This window comes from Balaenoptera musculus, chromosome 7 (assembly GCF_009873245.2).
Source record: "Balaenoptera musculus isolate JJ_BM4_2016_0621 chromosome 7, mBalMus1.pri.v3, whole genome shotgun sequence".
Lineage (NCBI taxonomy): Eukaryota > Metazoa > Chordata > Mammalia > Artiodactyla > Balaenopteridae > Balaenoptera > Balaenoptera musculus.
This window is the reverse complement of record NC_045791.1, coordinates 64489430-64505908: the sequence shown is the minus strand read 5'-3', so window position 1 is coordinate 64505908 and position 16479 is coordinate 64489430.

Genomic DNA, 16479 nt, shown 5'->3' with positions numbered 1-16479 from the left:
GAGCAAAAATGCACATTCTTGCTAGGGAGATGTATCAGAGGGCCTTTAAAATCCTTTCTGCTTTTTAATTAAAAATTATACAACTCTTTCATTAATAAATTTTACAAGAGAAAGCAGAATTTTAAAAATCCCTACCTCTCTAAAATTCTCAGATCCTGAGCAGTTTAAAATACAATAGAAAAAATAGGCAGAAGACCTAAAAAGACATTTCTCCAAAGAAGAAATACAGATGGCCAATAGGCACATGAAAAGATGCTCAACATCACTAAGTATTAGAAAAATGCAAATCAAAACTACAATGAGGTACCACGTCACACTGGTAAGAATGGCCATCATTAAAATGTCTACAAAAAACAAATTCTGGCGAGCCTGTAGAGCAAAGGGAACCCTCCTACACTGATGGTGGGAATATAAGTTGGTTCAGTCACTATGGGAAACAGTATGGAAGTTTCTCAGAAAACTAAAAATAGAATTACCATATGATCCAGCAATCCCACTCCTGGCCATGGATCCAGACAAAACTATAATTCAAAAAGATACATGCACCCCTATGTTTGTAGCATCATTATTCACAATAGCCAAGACATGGAAACAACTGCAATATCCATTGACAGATGAATGGATAAAGAAGATGTGGTACATATATACAATGAAATACTACTCAGCCATAAAAAAGAATGAAATAATGCCATTTGCAGCAACATGGATGGACCTAGAGATTATCATACTAATTGAAGTAAGTCAGAAAGAGAAAGACAAAACCATACGATATCACTTACATGTGGAATCTAAAATGTGACACAAATGAACCTATCTATGAAACAGAAACAGAATCATGGACATAGGGAACAGACAGGTGGTTGCCAAGGTGGTGGGGGTTGGGGGAGGGATGGAGTGGGAGGTTGGGGTTAGCAGATGTAAGTGCTTATATATACAATGGATAAACAACAAGGTCCTACTCTATAGCACAGGGAACTATATTCAATATCCTATAATAAACCATAATGGAAAAGAATATAAAACATCAATATATATATATATATATATATATATATATATATATATATATATATATATATATATATATGTAACTGAATCACTTTGCCATACAGCAGAAATTAACACAACATTGTAAATCAACTATACAATAAAAAATATTGAGAAAAATAAAATGAAATAAAATACAATAGAAATGTATTCTTGGTTCCTTGTTTTTCTGCTTAGCATAAATTATGGGAAAATGAACATCTGCAATTCAAAAATTACTGTTAAAAAACAAATAGACTGTATTGCTTTTCACTGGATTTATGTGGTTTCAGCTAATCTACATATAGACATGCATATTATGTATGTATGTGTATAAATTTATTTTTCAGCATTTATGTATCTGCAAATGGATAACTTTTATAAACAATTTATTTTTGCCACACACAGCCAATCAATCTTCCATTAATAATAGAGAATACTAAGTCCTTAATGACAATTCTTCATAGGAATGGAGAAAGCTAACAGCTTAAATGTGACAAAATGTCACAAACTATTTTTCAGGTTTTTTTTTAATACCACACAACTTTTCTAATAATGTTAAACCCTTTCATTTCACAAGACAACTCAAACTTTATGCTTATCACTCATTCTTATATAATTCATCATGGCTTTATTTAGGAGAGGTATTCAATAGTCCAAAAGATTTATAAATCTTTGCAAAATATGTTCTGAACATAATGTATTGGGAGGCAATCAGAAATAAATACTACAAAAATCTGAATAGGTAAAACTATAAATTACATTTCACATGTGCAACAGCCATCTTTTATTGGTATCCAAACATTTATTTCTAGAGCTACTAATGTCAATTATTTACGTGTTGTGAAAGAAAATGATGTGCCCTATTTGCACACGAGCACCAGGAATAAAGGCAGTACTTTGTTTTAGCCTAAGGCCATAGTTGGTTAAAAAAAATGATCTTTGAAAAGTCATGTATTCAAGTACGACAATGATACAAACATTATATAGTAATTACAGTAGCAATTATTTATTTAATGCTTGCTATTTACAAACACAGAGATAGGTTCTTTCTGACATTATATTTTATAATTCTTAGAGCAACCCTATGAGGTAAGTAATGTTATTATCCTCACTTTCAAAATGAGGAAACCAGAGAGCTGGGATAGGGAGGGTGGGAAGGAGGCTCAAGAGGGAGGGGATATGTGGATATATGTATGCATTTGGCTGATTCACTTTGTTTACAATAGAAACTAACAAGTATTGTGAAGCAATTATACTCCAATAAAGATTTATTAAAAGAAAAAGAAAGTTTAGTGATTTTGCCAGTATATAGATAGTAATTGACTAAGGCAGAAATCAAACCCTTATCTATCTTAACTGAACATCAGAGTACTTCTAGGGTACCATTTTTTTCTCAGCTGAATGAACTGTTTAAGAGACTTGTTTTGGGGAAGGGGTGTTATGTGCGTGATATAATTGGTTGAGAAATAAGAAGAAAATAAATAGGAGAACACATAATAAAGAAAGATTACCTAATGGCAAAGTGAATAGCAATTAATGAGAAAAAAAAACTGTTAAATCAAGATAGTGAATCAATATTGATGTTTATCTCTTCAAATTTTTATTAAGAATAATTTTCTTTACCAAGAGTCATGAACCTGTATTAATTAAAACTGCTTATGGCTTAGATCAGCATTATTTGTAGTTCAGTAACTAAGTTGTTGTGTGGAAGAAAAAAGGGTAAAGAGATTATTTTGTTTCAAAAAAATATATGGCTCCTCATAGTTTTCATATTTTACATGATAACCTTCTATTTTCAAATACATTTTGCCAGGTTGATTGATAGTGCTAGAAGTGGCTGCACAATAATATGTTTTATCTAGCAGTTCTAGAACATAAATACGTCTGCTTATTTGTTGTTGTTTTCAAATATCCTTATGGCCATAAAATTTATGTTTGTTTAAAACATGTTCAAGTTTGAAAATTACATTGGAAGCTCATTACAAATACCTTTGAATACTCATCTTTATAGATGAATAATCAAACACTGTTGGGAGAAAATTACATTCAGTGACTGTTTCTCACTCTGGTTAGACAGACATGTGTGGCACTATTTCATACTGCCATATGGAAAAAGAGATATTTCAACTTCATGTCTCTCAGACATTGCATTTTCCTAAATCATTAGGTTACTGGGTTTGGTTTTCTGTATTTATCATATTAACAAAATAATCAACAACTCTCTAATTCATTTTATAGATACATTTGATGTTGTCTATATATGTCTTAACATTTTCCACTGGAAAACAAGACCCAAAAAAATAGCATTTTCTACATCTGTTTGTATGTGTGTGCATGTGTGTCTGTTTGAGTATGTTAATGTGTGTATGTGGGTGCATAATTTTTGAAGCTTGGTGTGGGGCACTAAGTTTATTTTAGTCTGAGACTATAGAAGGTAACAGATTATGCCATGGTAAACTGGTAATTGGGATTGCCTGTAATATCTCTGAGAGACTGAGCTGTTTCCTATCACACTTTACATTTTCATGAGAGAGAAATGGTGAAAGGCATATTTTAAAGTTCCCTAAGGAGTCTGAAAGAACTAAAATGCATCAAATTGGATTTTTGTGTGTGTGGTACACACCTTCCTCATATACCGCAAATAGATCCCCTTTTAACAAACCTTTGGTGGGAATACCAATATCTTTACAATCATCTTCTGTCTATTTCAATCACTTCACATGATTTAAACATTAAAAAAATCTAGTGTATTTTTTGATATTGCCCTAAATTATTCAGGAGTAAAGGAAGGACAACACCATTCAATCAATAAGTAAAATCAATCTTAAATTAAAAGTTTTGTGTACTATCCCCTGCTGATATAGCCAGCAACATGATTGATATGTCCCTGCCTGCATCAAGATCACAAAGCTACTTGTAAAACTTCAATCACCTTAACTCTATTCCAGGTTTAAGTAGTTTTGTAGATTTTCAATAATTCCAGTCACCTTTTGCAGACTCTGTTAATCACTTTAGTTTTGTCTTATTTGAGTATTGCTAACTGCTGAAAATGTCACCTCATTCAACATGACTATCCCTTTCATAGTTCTAGAGTCTTTAGTGGTAAATGATGAAGAAGTGAACCAACATTTATCGAATCCCTAATATATAGTTAGTGAATCAAATAAATTCTCTCAATAATTGCTATCATAGTTCCAAAAGGTAAATACTACCGTTCACACTTTATAGGTTAGGGAACTAAGATGTAATGAGATTCAATACATTGCCAAAAAACAATAGCTATTATGTATCAGAGCTATGGCTCATTTCTAGGTGTCTCTTGTCCCAATCAGCCTATACTACACTCTTTTAAAATACTTTTGAGTAATTGTATTAATTTTGATTTTACTTGCACTATAAAAATGGATCCCATTTAACTGAACATATGAGAGCCAGTTTTAGTCATTTCATTGTTCACATGCTTAGCCCAAACCAGCATCTGATGAAACATTACTCTTCTCCTTTGAGAAGTTTCTGTTTATATGATGTCACAAAAACAATTTAGGTTAGTTTAATATAACTTCAACTTGTAATTATCAACAAAACAATTTTATATCAATCTTAACTGTAAAAAACTTGGCTGAAGCATTCTCTTACAGTTTCACAAAGTATGGTACGGTGCTTTAAAAGATCAGACAAACCACTCCAGGGAGCCCACTCTCAATACAATTTTTTAAAAAATAAAGCTGACTTAGCCTGCTCATTCTAGACAAGTTTTGATCACTGGACAAATTGAATATTTTGTTAGCTCACTGTTACATTATTTATCTAAGAACTGACATTTCTCTGATCTACTTCCACTTTTCCTTCAATAATCAGACACACATTCCTTTCTATTTCTTTTCCCTAGTGTTGTACTAACTCAGGGCAAAGCTGAGACCAACACCAATATGTCTTAATTTTCTTTTTTGTTTCAAAATCTTTTTATAATTAATCTCCCTGGGCCATACCTACTCTAAAATTCTATGGTTTTTACATTTTTTGTATTTTTACTTGAAACTCACAAGAAAGTTTTTCAAATTTCATCACTCAGAGTATTTCCTTATATTTATAAATGGCAGCATAAAGTCAAGAATTTGCATTCATTTCTATATCAATTAGATAATGGAGACCCTCAGTATTCTCTCTCAAAGATGAGATGATACAGAGTCTAGCACTTTTGAATACTAAGATCTTCTAAATCTAGTTTTTTATTGTTTATCAAATTACAGTTCTTTTGTTGACACATACATCTTGCAGTTGTCTCAGTGATTGAACCCAATGGTGATTTTTATGTCACTTCAAATAACTAACTCTTTGAACCTACCCACAAAATTATTCTTTGCTGTGGTTGCTTGAAAGATCAGTAGGAACAACAGAAAACTCCTGCAAAATGCAAAGGCTAAAATTTCTTTCAAATCACCTCTAGTATTGCCAAGTGTCACTTCCTTTATAATTCAACCCATTAGTTCATTGCTAACATATACCATAATGGTATATGGCCATTACTGGATAGCTCATGAGGACATGAACTTCAGCTGTTGTCAGAAATAATCATTTCTATGGAAATTAAACAAAGATTGGCAAAAAATTGAAGAGGATTCTCTCTTGAAAAACTGCAACAGCACTGGGCAAAAGTGAATTTTATGTACTTCTTGCTTGGGCCTACTTCCAATTTTCCCCATTCCCAACTCTCTCTGTGAATAAATTCCTCCATATATATATACAGTTGAGTTGACAGAGGACAAAAGCCTTAGAAGTATGATACTATAAACTGAGTGTGCCCCTCCTAAATTCATAGGTTGAAGCCATAATCCCCAATGTGAGGGTATTTGGAGGTGGGACCATTCAGAGGTAATTAAGTTTAGATGAGGCCGTGAGGGTGGAGCCCCCATAATGGGATTAGTGTTATTATAAGAAGAGGAGGAGAACAGAGTGCTCTCTCTCTCTCTCTCTCTACCATGTGAGGATACAGTAAAAAGGCTTCCAGCCTCCAGAACTGTACGAAATAAATTTCTGTTATTTAAGCCATACATCTATGCTATTTGTCATAGCAGCTCAAGCTAAGACAGATGAGACACCTTATCAAAATCTTTCCAAACCACTGGTTCACCACTAAACACACAGACACAACTGTCACCCTCTGGGAAATAGTACTAAAAATAAAAATAAAAGCATTAAGAAAATTGAGCAGAGAAATCAATGACAGAATATTTTGAGGGACATAGATTGTACAGTTTAAGTCAGTTAAGCAGACAACTTCTCTCAGAAAAATAAAACAGCTGCTGTAAAATATTATCTAAAATGACCAACTGTCAACCCAAAATTATTAAACATGCAAAACAACCCAAAAAGCATATACACACTTTCTGTCATTTCTTACTTTTCTTTAAAACAACAGATGATTGTTTAAAGCAAAAATTATAGCACCACACAGTTGGGTTTTTAACATATTTAGATGATATATATACAACAGTAACAGCACAAAGAAATAAGGACAAAATAGATCTATACTGAACATAGTTGCTATAATTTATCAGAATTAAGACTGTATTAACCTAAAATGAACTATAAGTAAATAAAAAACATATATTGCAATCCTTGGATCAACTACTAAAATGACTTGAAGATATAGTAAACATTCAAGAGAAAATGAAATGGTATACTAAAAATATTTAACACAAAAGAAAGCAGTGAAAGGAGTTTAAAAATAGAAATCAAAAGGATATGAAACATATAGAAAACAATTAAAAATTGGCAAACCTTATTACAAAAAATATAATTATCTTGACTGTAAATGTACTAAATACTCCAAATAAAAGACAGAGATTGCCAGATTGAACAAAAAAGTAAACATAAAACTATAGGCTATGTAACAGAGAAGCAATTTAATTTCAGAATCACAAATAGGTTGAAAGTCGAGGCAAAGAAAAGAAATATAATGCAATCAATAAATAACCAAAAGAACTGGGGTGGATGTATTAATAACAGATAATCTAGACTTTAAAACAAGGGATATTTCTACATACAAAGAGAGATTTTTCATAAGGACAACAAGACAACAGAGCCCCCAAATAATGCAGTGAATATGACAGAATTTTAAGATAGAAACCAGTAAGAATATGGGAAACTTAAACTTTATTAACTAAGTTGACTGAATTGATTTATATCATAAACTCCAAATAACACCATAGAATATACATTCTTTTCAAGTGCACTTAGAACATTCTTGAGGATGGACCATATGATAAACTTTCACAAAAACTTTCAGTAAATTTTTAAAGAATTAAAATTAAACAAAGTGTGTTCTCTGAGCACAATGGAGTTAGGTTAGAAATCAGTAACTGCCCAATATGGAAATCAGAAATGTGAAAATTAAGCAGGATACTTCTAAGTATCCATGTGTCAAAGAAGAAATTATAAGGGGAATTGTAAAAGAAGCTTAGAAAAAATTAAAATGCAACTCTAAATACATGGTATACTGCCAAAGCAACATTTACAGGGAAAGTTATAGCTTAATGCTTATACTAAGAAAGAAAGAAAAGACTAAAATCAGTAATCTATGTTAAATGTAAGAAAGTATAAAAAGAATAAACATAAAAAGTGGAAAGTGGTAAATTATATAGAAATTCAATGAAAGAAAACAAAAAAATCACAAAAGCTGGTATTATTTACAAATTGATAAACATTTAGTCAAAGAAGTAAATTATAAAATTAATAATCAGAAATAAAAGAGGGGATGTCATTACTGATTCTACATTAATTAAAAGAACCATAAAGGAAAATTATGAACAGTTTTATGCCAACAAATATAATAACTTATATTAAATGAACAAACTATTAGATACAAAAACAACAACAAACCCAAAACTGACTCAAGATAAATGCAAAATGTAAATAGACATTTATCATCTGGCAGAATTAAGTGAATATTCTATATCTTACTACAAGGCAAGTCCTGGCACTTAAGACTTCACTGGTGATATCTATCAAACACTTAAGGAAGAAATTATACTATCCATATACATAATTGTTTTTTCAGAAAAGAGAGAAGTAGAGAAAAGTGCCCAACTCCTTCTATGGAGGCAGTATTACTCAAATACCAAAGCCTGACAGAATATTACAAGAAAAGAAAACTGAAGAACAAATTTTCTCATAAATATAGATATAAAAACCCTAAACAAAATACTAGACAGCAAAATTCAGCTATATATAAGGGGGATTACACATTACAAATAAGTGAGATATATCACAGGAATGGGATTTAGATTAACATTGACAAATAAGTGAATATAATACTTCACATTAAAGGATAAAGACAGGAACCATATGATAATCCTGACAGAGGCAGAAAAAGCATTTTACAAAAAGTAACATCTATTCATGATAATAGCTCTCAGCACTAAGTAATAAAAGCAAACTTTCTCTACCTGATAAAGCTCAATAAAAAAATCAATAGCTAATATTATAGGTAGTGGTAAAAAATATAATGTTTTAAGATTGGAATAATGCAGAGATATCTGCTTTCACCACTTTTATCATAATTAGTGACCACAGCTCATGCAATAAGGAAAGAAAAAAAATTAAAGGAACAAAAATTGGAAAGGAATTAAAGCAATCATTATTAGGAGATGATGAGATCTTGTAAGTGGATAATCCTAAGGGATCCATAAAAAAAAAAAAAAAAAAAAGAGCTACTACAACTACAAAGCAAATTTAGCCATATGTCTGGATACAGAGGCAATATACTCTTGTAAATTATACTTCTGTACACTAAAATAAGCAATCTGAAAATAAAATTTTAAAAAACTTTCATTTACAGTAGTACAAAAAAGAAAGAAATACTTAGGAACATACTTTACAAAATAAATGTAAGACCTATACACTTATAACAACAAAATATTGTCAGATAAAATAAAAAAGACTTCAATAGAGAGATATGCTATGTTAATGATTTGGAAGTCTAAATACTGCTAAAATGACAATTGTCTCTAAATTGACTTATAGATTCAAGGCAATATTTATCAGAAGCCTAGCAGCTTTTTAATAGATATTAAAATGATTCCCTAAGATGTATATGGAAATGCAAAGGATCTATAATAAACAAACAAAAACAATTATAAAGAAGAACAAAGCTAGAAGATTAACATTACTTGATTTCAAACATTAAAATCTAAATAAATCAGGACAGTATAGTATTGTTATAAGTATAGACTTATAGGTCAACAGAACAGAGTAGAAATTTCATTAACAGACCCTCATTTATGGTCAACTGATTTTTCACAAAGGAATAATGATAACTCAATAGGGAAAGCATAGTCTTTCTACAAATGAATGGAAACAATTAGATATCTATAGGCAAAAATATTCAGCCTTCCCTCCACTATAAACAACAATTAACTAAACATGGAACAAATCTAAATGTAGTTTCTAAAACTGAAAAACATGTAGAAGAAAATGTAGGAGAAAACCTTTGTGAGAATATGTAGAGATTTCTTCAATATGACACCAAAACATGACTAACAAAAGAAATATTTGAAAAATACAACTTCATCTAAATTAAAAACTTCTGCTCTTCAAAGACATTGTTATGAGAATAGAAAGAGAAGCTCCAGGTTAAGGGAGGGAGGGAAGTAGAGGGGAGGGGAGGGGAGGGGAGGAAAGAGAAGGGAAGATATAGATATATAGACTTTTATACAGAATATACAAAAATGATTACAATTGAAAAAGAAGTTGACAAACAACTTAATAAAAATAAGTGGACATTAACCAATAAATGGGTAAATGAGTTGATACTTCATGAAATAAGATACATGGATGGCAAATATGCACATGAAAAGATGTTTAACATCACTAGTTATTAGGGTAATGCAAATTAGAACCACAATGAGATAACACTATACATCGCCTAGAATAGATAATATAAAACAGATTGACAATATGGAGTACTGGTGAGGATCTGGAACAAGTGTAATCTTCATACATGTCTGGTAGGAATTTAAAATAGCACAGCCATTTTGTAAAACACTTTGGAATATTTTGAGTTAAACATAATGTTAACCATACTCCCCAACAATTTCACTCCCAGATATTTACCCAATACAAATGAATTCATATATCTACAAAAACCTTGTACACAATGTTCACAGAAGCAGTATCCAGAATAGCCGCCAAATAGAAATAACCCAAATATTCATCCAATGTCAAATAGATAAAATATGACCTGGAAAATGACAAAATATGGAATACTACTTAGCATAAAGAACAAACTATTGATACATGCACCAATATGAATGACTCACAAAAATTATGCTAACTGAAAAAAGCAAGAGACAACTATATATTGTATGATTCCATTTATATGAAATTTCTAAAAAAAGAAACAGCAGATCAGCGCTTTTATTTGGAGCTTGTCGTGGGAACAGAGACTAACTGTAAAGGGTTGGGAGGATGCTTTTTGGGGTATTCTGAAGCTGGGTTGTGATAATAGTTGCATAACCTTATGAATTTACTGAAACTCATTGGATTGTAAACTTAAAATTTGTGATTTCTTTTAGCTGAATGTAAATTATACTTCGTTCACCTTGTAAAAAAAAGTTGAGGGGATATAAAACAGTTATTGTTAGGCTATTTACATACACTATTTGAAATAATCATCTCATTTTACCATCTTTCATGTAAGTAGAAATAAAACTAGTAAAAGTGATGATATTTGGATGGGTTAATTTAGAGTCTCTCTTACCTCATATGTGCACTTATGTTGACAGAAAAGATCAGCTCAATTAACTAAAATTACTTTGCATATAAAATAGATTCAGAAGCTTAGTCATTAATGCTTCCAAGTTACATTTCTTTCTATGTTTCTTTTTTTCCATTACAGCTGCATTTCAAACTAAAAATAGAGCCTGAGCTGAATTCTTTTCTCTAAAGCCTGCTTTGGTTATTGCATCTGCCTCCGGTAAAAAAAAATTAATATGAATCATACACCAAGAACAAATATTGTAGAGTGCCTGAAAGAAAACTAAAGACATTTTCCTAGAATCTATATCTTTTTTAAAATGAAGACTTAAAACATTGTTTGTGGGAACAGAATTAAACCAAAAGCTTAACCTCCCAAAATGGAAGTTACTTTTAATAAGAATGACTACTAAATAAAAATTCTCATCATCAAAGATTACTTCTTTACCCTCATTCCAAAAAACAAATTTAAGGTGCATGTTCATGCAATATAAAAATATAAATTCCTGGTCAGTTTTTTCTACAAAAAGTAAATGTGTTTAAACCCAGCCTAATATAATCTTATTTACCAAAGTTAGATCATTTATGTTTCCGTATCTGGAAACTATTGTGCCATTTGCAGGTATGTTCTAAGTCCTTGTTCTCTAGTTTAGTAAAAAGAAGACTGTCACCTTCATATGTGAAATTAGTATTTTTCTGATGCCTATATTTAGCAAATAATATAACAGCCACAAAACTACATCTACAATAACAAAAGTATTTATTCAATATTTATGACATAAGCCCTATATATGTTATTACACTTAATTCTCACATCAATTCTGTGAGGCAAGTGATACAAACTCCACAGTGAGTTTTCCTAGTGGAATCAAGGAATAATCTCCAGATCAGAGGTAGTGGAAGATAAATGAAGATGATTTTCTTTTGGCAAATAATTAATAAAAGGAAAATAAATCATCTGGGTTATTTCTCCACATTTATAGCAACTGTGATATTTGCACCCTAAATCAAGCACTACATATTGTATCATTCCATTTATATGAAATTTCCAGAAGAAGTAACAGAAGATCAGTGCTTTTATTTGGAGCTGGTGGTGGGAGTGGAGATTCACTGTAAAGATTTGGGATGACGCTTTTTTGTGGGGTGATTTAACTATTCAGAAACTAGTTTGTGATTATAGTTGTACAGCCTTCTGAATTTACTAAAACATATTGGATGGTAAACCTAAAATTGGTGATATATATATATGACAGGAGGACAAAAACAAAAAAACTTGCCAAATGTGCATTGGATCAAAAAAAAAAGGTCATGTCCTTGCCAACTTAGAGCTCACCTGAAAGATGTGGACCCTCTCACCATATCCAGAAAGCAAACTGGTTTGTTAGGACATTGCACATCCTGACAGCATGTAGCTCACCCAGTATTAATTCCTGCCAAGAAACATCACTACCCTTCTCCACACTCCCACAACCCCACCCACAGCCTTACACAAATTTTAGAGGCAGAGCTCCTCTAAACAAAACTGACATTCACTGCAAGAGAAAAGAGATTCTTACTTTGGCTAGGGAAATACAATACAAGTACAGGTAATCTTTCATCTGAGTACTTCAAAAAAGAAACACTAACAGAAAATCAAAGATAGATCATATTTAAGAGAATCCAACCACTGAAGAAGGGCACCAAACCTACCTGAAGACAAATACTGAAGCACAAATAAAAGACATTGAAGAACATTGAAAACAATATAGAAGACGTATCTACAGAGATTACTTTTCTCCCAAAATGCTGTTGTACAAAAAGAAAATAATCAGAGGTGTTGGAAATTACATATAATTGCCAAAATTTAAGAAAAAAAAGACGTCCAAATAATAATGGAAAACATGCCTCTAAGATTAAATTAGCACAAGGATATGGCTGAGGAATCTTCCCAGAAATCAGTGCATATAAACAAAGACAAAGAAATCATTAAAGCATTTACTAGGAAATTGAAAGTTAGATTTATGCGCTCCAAAATCTAGCAGCAATTCTAGAGAGAAGAGAAGGAAGGAGGAAGAGGTTTGAAAATATGTGGTTTATATAAATTACTCCCAATCAAAGAAGACAATTCGCCCAAGAATGAAGGCAGTATGTATCTGAGCCACAATCAAAAGCCTGTGATGTTCACATACATACATACATACACGTGCGTGCACACACACACACTTTCATATGTTATAATTCTCTAGACTTATTGTGGTGATCATTCTGTACTGTAAAGAAATATCGAGTCACTATGTTGTGCACCAGGAACTAACATAGCATTGTAGGTCAATTATACTTCAAAAAACAAACAAATTCATAGAAAAAGAGATCAGATAAGTTGTTACCAGAGACCTGGGTGAAGAGGGTTAACTGGATGAAGTTGGTCAAAAGGTACAAACTTCAGTTATAAATAAGTTATAAGTAAGGGATGAATGTGCAACATATTTACTATAATGAACACTGTTGGATGTTACATAGGAAAGTTGTTATGAGAGTAAATCCTAAGAGTTCTCATCACAAGGAAAAATTTTTTTCTTTTGTATCTATATGAGATGATGGACGTTCACTAAATTTATTGTTCTAATCATTTCATGATGTATGTAAATCAAATCATTATTCTCTACACCTTAAACTTATACAGTGCTGTATGTCACATATCTAAGTAAAACTGGATGAAAAAAAAAAACATTTTAACATAATTTTTCCTAACCTGTGGCTGAAACTTTCTGTGCCCTAATGTAAAACCTTCATTTTCTACTCACTAAAGGGTTGCTCCCGCCATCTCTGCTATTTCAGCTGATGTTCTGGGTGTTGGAGAGCTTGAAAGGTCAGCATATCTAAATCTATATAATTGCTAAGGTCGGAGCCTCTTCTAGGCTAAGTGATAATTAGGTGCCTCTTGTTAACTGGTTCAATGCTCATTCAGAGTAGCTGAGGAAAAACTGATTCTCTAATGTTAAAATAGGAATAAAATTTTTATGCTTAATATACTGGATATTTAGCCTGGATTTGCCATCTGAAGTTTTAAGAACTATATAATATCTTAGGAAGCACATTAAAACATTATCTTTTTAATTTTTTAATTAAAATGACAGTACCATCTTCCATTCCCACCAAAATAGGACTTCAGTTGCTTCACCAAAACTTTGTATTGTCTGTTTTCTAAATATTGTTTTTTAAAAATTTAGCCATTCTAGTAGGTTTTAGTCATATTTTATTATGATATTAATTTGAATTTTACAAATGGTTAATGATGAGCATCTTTTCATGTACTTATACGCCATTAGTGTGTATTATTTGGTCACTTATCTGTGTGAAACTTTTGCCTATTTTTAATTAGTATTAGTTTGTTTGCTGTTTATTGAGTTTTGAGAGTTCTTTATACATTCTTGACACAAACTCTTTACAGAGATAGGATTTAAAATATTTCTCTCAACCTGTAGCTTTACATTTCTTTCTCTTAACAACATCTTTTGAAGAGCAGAAGTTCCTAACTTTGATGAAGTTACAATTTATAGTATTTAATCAATCATGCTTTGGTGCTGTGTCTAAGGAATCTTTGCCTAACCAAGATCACAAAGATTTTTCTCCTATGTTTTCTTCTAGAAGTTTTAAAGATTTAGATATTACATTTTGTTGTATGATGCATTTTTTACAGTTTGCATTGATGCAATGTAAAACGTTAATATTTTGATAAAAATTTAACCTTTTCCCATTAAATAACATTATTTTATACACTGTCAATTTTATTATTTTGACTGACAGTGATGGTCAGTTGTAGGAGACTTTTAAGTGATTGATGACTGCACAGATGCAGAATATAGCTGCACTTTACAGCTTGCACTGGTATATGGCAAAGCATTGTTTAGAGATAAGTAGTCAATAACTAAGACTGCTTTCTTATTTTTATTTTGAAGAGTTGTCTATCACTGAAAGAAAGGCCAAACATTTAACTTTTTTTTAGTGTAAGACATAAGAAGTATTGAATATAAAACTGAGTGATGAATTAGGAAAAAAATTAAGATTGATCATTCTGAGAGGTAAATTTAGTACCACAGCAATAACTGTGGCACTTAAAGATTTTTTCCAATATCTCCAACTATGATACATTCTTAGATAGATTTAATAGTAGTAATTTGAAGATACTTTACTGAAAAGAGGAGAGATAATCCTTAGGAAACAATATTCCCACCTCTGCAACTTGTTTTGTCAGTTGGATTAGTTTATTGTTTTATACAACGAACAAATCTTTGTTTAAACTTAACAACTTAAATTACAAATTAGATTTAAAAATGTAATCATTTGTTGATTACAAATGTAATCAACATCTTTTCATTACAATAAAATATTTCTAATTATTGCTTTTGTACCAACACTTAATCATGCGATAACTGAAAGCTAGTGAAGAAAAAGTGTTCCAATGGATGCTTTATTTCTCAGACCTGCAAGTGTAAGTCAGAGATGAAATATCTGAATAAAAACTTCCCCAATACTTTGTAACTTATATGATTTATTTTCTAATCAACCTTGTGCAACATGGAAGAAAAAACAATTGTGTATCATTTGCTTGACTGTTATAAGTCTAGACATTTTTTAATATTGAAAGCATATGCCTAAAGGGGGAAGGTAAAGAATATAATACGTTGCATTTGTCTGATCCTTTTGATGAGTTTTTTCCTTTGAAATCACTTTTTTCCAGATTTTTATATATTTGCTATATTTAATATGTTTCTATTCAAAACTCCTCTGATTCAAAACTAATTTAATTTCTATACAAACACGAACCATTGTATAACTTGGATATAAGGTTTATGACTTATTGTCTTAATTTTTACAACATGTTTTCTCTCTGAAATTAGACATTTCATACTCTCATTTCTCTCCTTTCTCTGTTTTTTTCAGTTGTTGTTCTATGATGTTGTACATACACACACACATGCACACACACCTCTTCTTCACTTGGCTTCACAACCAAATGTTAAGTAAAACACCTGAGTCAGCATATGAAATCCAAAACTTGCCCCCTTCCTCAAGGTTAGTAGTTTTACTTATTTATGTAGACATTTGAGCTTCTTTACACTAGATCCATGATTTGGGTATGCTAACCCACATAGTCCCTGACAACATCAATATTGCCTCCCCCACAGAGCAGATGGCTTTAAAACTTCCAGCAATGTTGACTTTATCCCACAAGGAAGGGACTGGGATCAACATAGATGGACTTTTTGTCTTTTCTTCTAAACTTACCATTAGAATAAGTGTTTCCTGCTCCTCGGGGAGGATTGAAAGAGAGAAAGGAGAGATGCCAGAATGTTTGCACTAATGGACTAACTTCACGTTGAGGGAAATAACAGATATGGGAGAGAAGGTTCACAGATTTCCCACATGAACAACGGGAAATATAAACAAGCAGAAAATATTTGACATTAGGGTGTTATTCAGAAGATAGCCAAACCACAGTAAATAAGTGGGGGTTAATAATAAGAATCTTGCCTTTCAGATACATGTTTCATGGATAAGATGTAAGCACATGTAGAGATTTTCATTAGTCATCAAGATAATGCAAGTTAAAGAGCCAGGGCTAGGATGAGGTGAGGCACTCCTCCAGAAGAAAATTTAAGGGAGTGACAAAAAACCACAGTGATCAAGATAAAAGATATTTTGATGTAACCT